The sequence below is a fragment of the Arachis hypogaea genome, chromosome 2 (assembly GCF_003086295.3).
Source record: "Arachis hypogaea cultivar Tifrunner chromosome 2, arahy.Tifrunner.gnm2.J5K5, whole genome shotgun sequence".
Taxonomy (NCBI): domain Eukaryota; kingdom Viridiplantae; phylum Streptophyta; class Magnoliopsida; order Fabales; family Fabaceae; genus Arachis; species Arachis hypogaea.
The window spans coordinates 42,524,850-42,536,373 of NC_092037.1; positions in this window are offsets into that span (position 1 = coordinate 42,524,850).

Genomic DNA, 11,524 nt, shown 5'->3' on the forward strand with positions numbered 1-11,524 from the left:
AAGACAATTGAAGAAGCTCAAGAGCTTATAGACACTGTTGCTAGAAATCAATATTTGTACTCTAGCAATGAGTTCTCTCCAAAAGAGGAAGTCATGACAGTAGTCACTGACCCTAATCCTCAAGAACAGATGATTGAGCTTAATCAACAATTGCTCCTGATGACAGAACAGTTAGCAGAATTTAAAGAGATGCTCCATGAAACTAAAGTTGCTAACAAGAACATAGAACTGCAGCTGAATCAAGCAAAACAGCAAATATCTAAACAGATAACAGAGGAATGTCAAGCAGTTCAACTAAGGAGTGGGAAGACACTGAATAACACTGCTCAAAAGAGCAAAAGGCCAAATAAGGAACAATTGACAGAGGATAACCAACCCACTGTTCAAAATCCCTCTGAGGACAGTAAGAGCCCAGAGAGGAACACTTTTGGCGTTCAAACGCCAGAAAAGGGGGGAAAGCTGGCGTTAAACGCCCATTCCCTGCCCAGTTCTGGCGTTCAAACGCCAGAAAAGGGGGAAAAGTTGGCGTTAAACGCCCATTTTCCACCCATTCCTGGCGTTCAGACGCCAAGGGAGGATCAGACACCTGAGAGTGCTGACAATAATCCCCTTAACAAGGCTTCTTCAACCACTTCTGTAAGGACTAAACCTGCAGCATCTACGGTTAAAGAATATAAAGCCAAGATGCCTTATCCTCAAAAACTCCGCCAAGCAGAACAGGATAAGCAGTTTGCCCGCTTTGCAGATTATCTAAGGACTCTTGAAATAAAGATTTCGTTTGCAGAGGCACTTGAGCAAATACCTTCTTATGCTAAGTTCATGAAAGAAATCTTAAGTCATAAGAAGGATTGGAGAGAAACTGAAAAAGTGTTTCTCACTGAAGAATGCAGTGCAGTCATTCTGAAAAGCTTACCAGAAAAGCTTCAAGATCCAGGAAGCTTTATGATACCATGCACATAAGAAGGTGCCAGCACCAAGACAGCCCTATGTGATCTTGGAGCAAGCATCAATCTAATACCTGCATCCACTATCAGAAAGCTTGGGTTGACTGGAGAAGTCAAACCAACCCGGATATGCCTCCAACTTGCTGATGGCTCCATTAAATGTCCATCAGGCATAATAGAGGATATGATTGTCAAGGTTGGACCATTCGCCTTTCCAACTGACTTTGTGGTGCTGGAAATGGAGGAGCACAAGAGTGCAACTCTCATTCTAGGAAGACCCTTCCTAGCAACTGGACGAACCCTCATTGATGTACAAAAAGGGGAAGTAACCCTGAGAGTTAATGAGGATGAGTTCAAGTTGAATGTTGTAAAAGCTATGCAGCATCCAGACACACCAAATGACTGCATGGGCACTGACATTATTGACTCTCTGGTAGAAGAGATCAATATGACTGAAAGCCTAGAATCAGAGCTTGAGGACATCTTCAAGGATGCTCAACCTGATCAAGAAGAACCAGAGCAAACAAAGGAATTTTCAAAAATTCCTCAGGAGGAGGATAAGCCTCCCAAACCTGAACTCAAACCACTACCACCATCCCTGAAATATGCATTTCTGGGAGAGGGTGACACTTTTCCAATGATTATAAGCTCTACTTTAAATCCACAGGAAGAGGAAGCACTGATTCAAGTGCTAAGGACACACAAGACAGCTCTTGGGTGGTCCATAAGTGATCTTAAGGGCATTAGCCCAGCTAGATGCATGCACAAGATCCTGTTGGAGGATAATGCCAAACCAGTGGTCCAACCACAAAGGAGGCTAAATCCAGCCGTGAAGGAGGTGGTGCAGAAAGAGGTCACTAAATTACTAGAGGCTGGGATTATTTATCCTATTTCTGATAGCCCCTGGGTGAGCCCTGTCCAAGTTGTCCCCAAAAAGGGAGGCATGACAGTGGTTCATAATGAAAAAAATGAACTGGTTCCTACAAGAACAGTCACAGGGTGGCGTATGTGTATTGACTACAGAAGGCTCAATACAGCCACCAGAAAGGATCATTTTCCTTTACCATTCATAGACCAAATGCTAGAAAGACTAGCTGGTCATGATTATTACTGCTTTTTGGATGGCTATTCAGGCTACAACCAAATTGTAGTAGATCCTCAGGACCAAGAGAAAATAGCATTTACTTGCCCTTCTGGCGTGTTTGCCTACAGGAGGATGCCTTTTGGTCTGTGCAATGCACCTGCAACCTTTCAGAGGTGCATGCTCTCTATCTTCTCAGATATGGTAGAGAAATTTCTGGAAGTCTTCATGGATGACTTCTCAGTATGTGGAGACTCATTCAGCTCCTGTCTTAATCACCTAGCACTTGTCCTGAAAAGGTGCCAAGAGACTAACCTGGTTTTAAACTGGGAGAAATGTCACTTTATGGTGGCTGAAGGAATTGTCCTTGAGCACAAAATTTCAAACAGGGGAATAGAGGTGGATAAGGCAAAGGTAGAGGTAATTGAAAAATTACCACCACCTGCCAATGTTAAGGCAATCAGAAGCTTTCTGGGGCATACAGGATTCTACAGAAGGTTCATAAAAGATTTTTTGAAAATTGCAAAACCTCTGAGTAATCTGCTAGCTGCTGACACACCATTTGTGTTTGACACACAGTGTCTGCAGGCATTTGAGACCCTGAAAGCTAAGCTGGTCACAGCACCAGTCATCTCTGCACCAGATTGGGCATTGCCATTTGAACTAATGTGTGATGCCAGTGACCATGCCATTGGTGCAGTGTTGGGACAGAAACATAACAAGCTTCTACACGTCATTTATTATGCTAGCTGTGTTCTAAATGACGCACAGAAGAATTACACAACCACAGAAAAAGAGTTACTTGCAGTGGTCTATGCCATTGACAAGTTTAGATCCTACCTAGTGGGATCCAAAGTGGTTGTGTACACTGACCATGCTGCTCTTAAATACTTACTCACAAAGCAGGATTCAAAACCCAGGCTTATATGATGGGTGTTGCTTCTACAAGAGTTTGATATAGAAATAAGAGACAGAAAAGGGACAGAGAACCAAGTAGCTGATTATCTGTCCCGAATAGAACCAGTAGCTGGGACGTCCCTCCCTTCTACTGAGATCTCTGAGACTTTTCCAGATGAGCAACTCTTTGCCATTCAGGAAGCTCCATGGTTTGCAGATATTGCAAACTATAAAGCTGTGAGGTTCATACCCCAGGAGTACAGCAGAGTGCAAAGAAAGAAATTAATTTCAGATGCTAAGTACTACCTATGGGATGAGCCATATCTCTTTAAGAGATGTGTAGACGGAATGATCCGCAGATGTGTACCCAGAGAAGAAGCACAAAGGATCCTATGGCATTGCCATAGATCACAGTATGGAGGACATTTTGGAAGTGAGCGAACAGCCACTAAAGTCCTCCAATGTGGCTTCTACTGGCCTACTCTCTATAAAGATGCCCGAGAGTTTGTGCGTAACTGTGACAGTTGCCAAAGAGCTGGTAACTTACCTCACGGATATGCCATGCCTCAACAAGGGATATTAGAGATAGAATTGTTTGATGTATGGGGAATTGACTTCATGGGTCCATTCCCACCATCATACTCAAACACCTACATTCTGGTGGCAGTGGACTATGTATCTAAGTGGGTAGAAGCAATTGCTACACCCACTAATGATACCAAGACCGTGCTGAAATTCCTCCAGAAACACATCTTCAGCAGGTTTGGTGTTCCCAGAGTACTAATCAGTGACGGGGGCACTCATTTCTGCAATAGACAGCTATACTCTGCTATGGTCAGAGATGGAATTAGCCACAAAGTGGCAACTCCGTATCATCCACAGACAAATGGGCAAGCTGAAGTCTCTAACAGAGAGCTAAAAAGAATCCTAGAATGGACTGTGATGGCCCGAAGAAAGGATTGGGCAAAGAGCTTGGATGATGCTCTGTGGGCATACAGAACAGCATACAAGACTCCTATAGGAACCTCTCCATACCAACTAGTGTATGGGAAGGCCTGTCATCTGCCCGTGGAACTGGAACATAAAGCCTACTGGGCAACCAGATTCCTAAACATGGATGCTCAGTTAGCTGGTGAAAAAAGATTGCTCCAGCTAAATGAGCTAGAGGAGTTCAGACTCAATGCCTTTGAAAATGCAAAAATTTATAAGGAAAAGGCAAAGAGGTGGCATGACAAGAAGTTGTCAACCAGAGTCTTTGAGCCAGGACAAAAAGTTCTACTCTTCAACTCTAGGCTCAGATTGTTTCCAGGAAAACTCAAATCCCGGTGGAGGGGTCCGTATGTGATTACAGGAGTATCACCATATGGATATGTTGAGCTTCAGGATATTGATTCTGACAAAAAGTTCATTGTTAATGGACAGAGAATCAAGCATTATCTTGAAGGCAATTTTGAGCAGGAATGCTCAAAACTGAGACTTGAGTGATTCTCAGTAAAGGTCCAGCTAAGGACAGTAAAGAAGCGCTTGCTGGGAGGCAACCCAGTCATTAGGAGGCTCTATGTTTTGTTTTTACAAAGGCAAGTATCAAAAATGAAGGAATTCACAGAGTTACAGAAGGATTCAGCACAAAAAGCAGATAAAAAGAGCTTACTGGCGAAAAAACGCCAGTAAGGGGCATTTTGGGTGTTAAACGCGAGAATGGGCACCATTCTGGGCGTTTAACGCCAGTAAAGGTGCCATTTTGGGCGTTAAACGCCAGAATGGGCACCATTCTGGGCGTTTAACGCCAGGTGTGCAGCATCCTGGGCGTTTGGCAAAACGCCCAGTGACAAAGGAATTCTGGCGTTTAACGCCAGCCAGGGTACCTGGCTGGGCGTTAAACGCCCAAAAGGGGCAACAAATGGGCGTTAAACGCCAGAATGGGTGCCATTCTGGGCGTTTAACGCCAGAAAGGTGGGGGGGACCACGATTTTGATTTTCAACCAAATTTTTTTAAATTTTCCTTTTCTTACCCATACTTTTCTACATAAATACATCCCAACCTTTCATCATTCACTTTAAAATCTTCAAAAATTAAAAGTTATTCTTCAAATATCTCTCAAATCAATCCCAAATCTTATTCAAAAACTCACCCTTCTCTCCAATTCTCTCCATATCTTCTCAAATCTCCTTTCAATTTTTCGAAATCTCTTCCCCCCCTCTTATAAAAACACGTTCGGCCTCACCATTCCCCCACACCATTCAAATTTGCTTTTCTCCTCCTTCTCTTCTCTTCCTTTCTCTTGCTTGAGGACAAGCAAACCTCTAAGTTTGGTGTGCTTTTCCGTGATCACTAAGCCAAGATTCATCAAGATCATGGCCCCTAAGGGAAAACAAACCAATTTAAGAGGAAAGAAAGAGAATAATCCAAAGAATCTTTGGAATCAAGAGAAGTTCTTAACCAAAGAACATGAAGACCATTATCACAAAATAATGGGTCTGAGGTCAGTGATCTCGGAAGTTAAATTTGATCTGAAAGAAGATGAATATCCGGGGATCCAAGAGCAAATTCGAAACAGAGGATGGGAATTTCTAACCAATCCTGAAATAAAGGTTGGAAGGAATATGGTTCAGGAATTCTACTCAAATCTGTGGCTAACAGATAAGCAAAGAATGACTGGAACTGCTTACCATACCTACAGAACCATGGTCAGAGGGAAAGTTATGTACTTCCATCTGGACAAAATAAGAGAGATCTTCAAATTGCCTCAACTGCAAGATGATCCTGAATCCTTTAATAGGAGAATGGTGAGAGCAGATAAATGGTTGGATCAAGTTCTAGAGGACATATGCCTCCCTGGAACTAAGTGGATAACCAATTCTAAGGGTGTCCCAAACCAACTGAAGAGGGGAGACCTCAAACCAATTGCAAGAGGTTGGCTAGACTTTATTGGGCGTTCCATATTGCCTACTAGCAACCGTTCTGAGGTCACTATCAAGAGAGCAGTGATGATTCATTGCATTATGCTTGGAAAAGAAGTGGAGGTTCATCATGTGATTGCTTGTGAGATCTACACAATTGCAAACAAGAATTCCACTGAGGCCAAACTGGCTTACCCAAGCTTGATCTCCTTGCTCTGTAAAGAGGCTGGGGTAAAGATGGGAGTAGATGAGTTCATACCCATTGAACATCCAATCACCAAGAAGTCAATGGAAGGACAAATGCAAGACAACTCTATCAAGAGGAGGGCGCAGGAATTCCTCCCTGAATTCCCAAAAATTGACTACTGGGCCAGCCTAGAGGCATCTATCACCAAGTTGCAAGAGACTATGGAGCAACTTAAGGAAGAACAGCAGAATCAGAACTGCATGCTCTACAAATTGCTGAAGGAACAAGAGAAGCAGGGGCGTGAACTTCAAGAGTTGAAATGCCAAAAATTCTCCCCCCAAATTGAGGGAGCATCCACTTCTCAAAATCAAGGTTGTTGAGTCCTAACTCTGTGAAAACCTCTATCATTAGGAGCCTATCTAAATTTTTTGTTTTCTATTTTTATTTTTTGTCTTATCTTATATCTAATTTTGAGTCTTATTCTTAATTCATAATTAATAAAATTTAAAATTCATGCCTTAAAGCTATGAATGTCCTATGAATCCATCACCTCTCTTAAATGAAAAATGCTTTAATCACAAATGAACAAGAAGTACAGGATTTCGAAATTTATCCTTGAAACTAGTTGAATTAGTTTGATGTGGTGACAATACTTTTTGTTTTTTGAATGAATGCTTGAACAGTGCATATGTCTTTTGAATTTGTTGTTTTGAGAATGTTAAAATTGTTGGCTCTTGAAAGAATGAGGGAAAAAGAGAACTGTTATTGAGGATCTAAAAAAATCATCAGATTGATTCTTGAAGCAAGAAAAAGCAGTGAATACAAAAAAAATTCGAAAAAAAAGAGAGAAAGAAAAAGAAAAAGAAAGAAATAAAGTTGTGATCCAAGGCAAAAAGAGTGTGCTTAAGAACCCTGGGCACCTCTAATTGAGGACTCTAGCAAAGCTGAGTCACAATCTGAAAAGGTTCACCCAATTATGTGTCTGTGGCATGTATGTATCCGGTGGTAATACTGGAAGACAGAGTGTTTTGGGCCACAACCAAGACTCATGACATAGCTATGTTCAAGAATCATTATACTTAACTAGGAGAATCAATAACACTATCTGAGTTCTGAGTTCTTATAGATGCCAATCATTCTGAACTTCAAAGGATAGAGTGAGATGCCAAAACTATTCGGAGGCAAAAAGCTACTAGTCCCGCTCATCTAATTGGAGCTAAGTTTCCTTGATATTTTGGAGTCTTTAGTATATTCTCTTCTTTTTATCCTATTTTGATTTTCAGTTGCTTGGGGACAAGCAACAATTTAAGTTTGGTGTTGTGATGAGCGGATAATTTATACGCTTTTTGGCATTGTTTTTAGTATGTTTTTAGTATAATCTAGTTAGTTTTTAGTATATTTTTATTAGTTTTTAGTTAAAATTGACTTTTCTGGACTTTACTATGAGTTTGTGTGTTTTTCCGTGATTTCAGGTATTTTCTGGCTGAAATTGAGGGTCCTGAGCAAAAATCTGATTCAGAGACTGAAAAGGACTGCAGATGCTGTTGGATTCTGACCTCCCTGCATTCGAAGTGGATTTTCTGGAGCTACAGAAGCCCAATTGGCGCGTTCCCAACGGCATTGGAAAGTAGACATCCTGGCTTTCCAGAAATGTATAATAGTCTATACTTTGCCTGAGATTTGATGGCCCAAACCGGCGTGGCAAATCAGCCTCAGAAATTCCAGCGTTTAACGCTGGAACTGGCATAAAACTTGGAGTTAAACGCCCAAACTGGCATAAAAGCTGGCGTTTAACTCCAGAAAAGGTCTCTACACGAAAATGCTTCATTGCTCAACCCAAGCACACACTAAGTGGACCCAGAAGTGGATTTTTACGTCATTTACTCATTTCTGTATACCCTAGGTTACTAGTTTACTATTAATAGGATCTTTTGACATTGTATCTTTACCTCATGACACTTTACACATTTCTTTGTGTACTTTCCACGGCATGAGTCTCTAAACCCCATGGTTGGAGGTGAGGAGCTCTGCTGTGTCTTGATGGATTAATGCAATTACTACTGTTTTTACATTCAATCATGCTTGCTTCCATTCTAAGATATCACTTGTTCTTAATTCGGATGAATGTGATGATCCGTGACAATCATCATCATTCTCAACTATGAACGTGTGCCTGACAACCACCTCCGTTCTACCTTAGATTAAGTAGATATCTCTTGGATTCTTTAACCGAAATCTTCGTGGTATAAGCTAGAACTGATGGCGGCATTCAAGAGAATCCGAAAGGTCTAAACCTTGTCTGTGGTATTCTGAGTAGGATTCAATGATTGAATGACTGTGACGAGCTTCAAACTCCTGAAGGCGGGGCGTTAGTGACAGACGCAAAAGAATCACTGGATTCTATTCCGGCCTGATTGAGAACCGACAGATGGATAGCCGTGCCGTGACAGGGTGCGTTAAACATTTCCACTGAGAGGATTGTAGGTAGCCACTGACAACGGTGAAACCCTTGCATACAGCTTGCCATGGAAGGAGCCTTGCGTGCTTGATGAAGAAGACCGTAGGAAAGTAGAGATTCAAAAGATGGAGCATCTCCAAAACCTCAACCTATTCTCCATTACTGCAAAACAAGTACTTATTTCATGTTCTTTTACTTTTCACAATTAATCCTGATAATTTCTGATATCCTGACTAAGATTTACAAGATAACCATAGCTTGCTTCAAGCCGACAATCTCCGTGGGATCGACCCTTACTCACGTAAGGTATTACTTGGACGACCCAGTGCACTTGCTGGTTAGTTGTGCGGAGTTGCAAAAGTGTGATTGCAATTTCGTGCACCAGTTAGTTTTATTTTTGCTTTTCTACCATGAATTCTCACTTTGGCTATGAGTGTGATTGCAACTATGTTGTAGGTGATGAGAACTTCAATGAAGAGATGTACCAAGGATGGGACAATCAAAGGTGGGAGGAGCCACATGCTTATGATCAATCTTCATGGCAACAACCTCCACCAATGCACTATGAAGAAGAGCCATTCTATGATGCATACCGATCCAATGGCTATGGTGAATCACCTTGTGACTTCCAAGCACCGCCACCATATGCCTATGAACCATACCTACAACATAACCCTCACTCGCACTCACAAGCCCTTCCACATCAAGCATCTTCCTATGACCCATACCCATCATGTAACCAATCATCCATACCATACTCTTATGACCATTATGAGCAAGAACCCTTAGAATCACCACAACCCTATCAAGATCACTACCAAGAACCACCTCAATACATACAATCTCCACAACCTTACCAAGAAGAATCACCTTCCTATTATGAACCCTCCCTCCAAAATGATGAACCTTCCTACCCACTGCAAGCCCCAATAGACGATTCTCTCACTTTGTTACTTCAAGGACAAGAGGCCATGAAGCGGGATACACTTGTGTTTGTGACCAACTTGACCAAGGTAGTGTCCACCTTAGCCTACCGATGTTTGAATGCTCAAGGTACTTCCATGATCCCATGTGAAAAGTCAAGAGAAGAACAACAAAGCATGAAGGAGAAATTGGAAAGTTCGGTGGAAACGGAGGAGTCGAATTTTGTGTTGGAACAATTGAAGGAGCCTACGATCATTGAAGAAAAGGGAGAAGTGGTTGAAGATTTAGGAGATGTTGAAAGTCCATGGGAATGTAGCATCATGGAGCACTCTTCCAAGAAGCTTGATATTGATGTTGAGGAGGGTGCACAACCTCCAAAGCATATCATCGTTGGAAACATGGAAGAGGCTTATCAAGAGATGGATGCAATCATGGATGAATTTCTCTCTACAATGGAATCCCCTCCCATTGGACATGAAGCTCAAATTTTGAAGGAGTGTGCACAACCTCCCAAGGAAGATGAGAATGACATGGTGTATATTGAAATTGAAGAATATGAGGAGGTGGAGCAAGAGATGGATTCATTCGTCAATGGATTCCTATCAAAAATTGAATCACCTTCCATTCGACAAGATGAAGTTCTTGAAGATAACACCAAGCCACGTAACAAAGAGGATGAGGTTGAAATTGGAGAAAATTATGAAGAGGTGGAAACAACTAAAGAAGAGCACAAGGAGGTAGACCTTGCATTGTCCAAGTGTGGGGAAGCCTCCCTTCTCAAGTTACCATCCAACGCAACGTTTAAGTGGGTAAAATCTCTCTCCCTAAGCTTTAATTTCTCACTTGAATATGGTTTGATTGAAAATGATGGTCAATTTAGAACTCTTTGTGGAATTAAAAGTGGAAATGAGTTGTATAGTGGTTGGAAAGTAGGTGTTAAGCTCATTAAGGTCAAGGCCTCAAGGTATAGGGATAATGTTGGGACAAGGATCATCTTGTATGGATCTAGAAGGAAGCATTGGTGGAGTAAAGAGAATTCTGTGTGTCCACCACATTTATGTCAACCACCCATCCGACAAAATCATGGAACTCAACTAACGGATGGATGCGAAAATAAGATATGGGATCCCGGTTCGCTAGGTGAAGACCAAATATGGGGACTCGTATTTTGGGTAGAACTCTGCCCAAGCTTAATAAAAATGGTTGGAAATTCTGTCAACCAATTGAGGAGCATGGATCCTTGGAGATTCAAGGAAGAGTACAAACATAAGCCACCATGACAACAAGCATCTCAAAATGTCCAACTTAAGGACTTAAACTAAAAGTGCTAGGTGGGAGACACCCTACCATGGTAAACTCTTTCCAATCTTTTAAATTTACTTAATAAGTGATTTGAGTTACCATTGTAGGTAGATGTTTCATACAAATTTGTTTGTACAACTTAATTGTTAGCCTCAAGCCCAATCTAATGTACGCGTGCGCGCACTGAACGCGCACGCGCCCTTACCAATTCTGCCATCCCATGCTAGAGCGCACTACACGCCCACGCGTAGATCTCCATTCTTCCCAATGTACGCGGACGCGTACGTGCCGCGTGCGCGCCGGTCTGGTAGCGTGACCTCCAGGCCATTCTCCAGAGAGTTAGGCCTGAGTTGGGCCAACTCTAAGCCCCTAGCCCAACCCCATGCACGCGTGCGCGCGCTGTACGCGCACGCGTGGGTGCTAAGTTCTCTCAATGTACGCGGACGCGCTAGTTGCGCGCGCGCGTCGATTCAAAATATGGGATAACCCTAAGACGCGAAGAGCGTTGCGCCGCAGCGCACTTCTTCCCCCTCTCCACTTTCATCTCCTTCCTCTCATTTCCCATAACCTCCGTTCAGCCACTGCTCCGCCGGTAACCACCGCCGCACGGCTGATGACAAGTCATCATATACCTATTTTTCTATGCTTTTTCATACAAGAAATTGATGATTAGTGCTTAAATATTGCATTCTTGTGTACTTAATTGGTAGATTTCCTTGATCTTTTAATTTTATAAATCTTGTAGGAAATAAGAAGAAAAAGAAGCAAAGAAGCACAAAAAAAAGAGAAAAAAAGAGCTTTGGGGTACATTTTGAAGTTGGGTACACTTT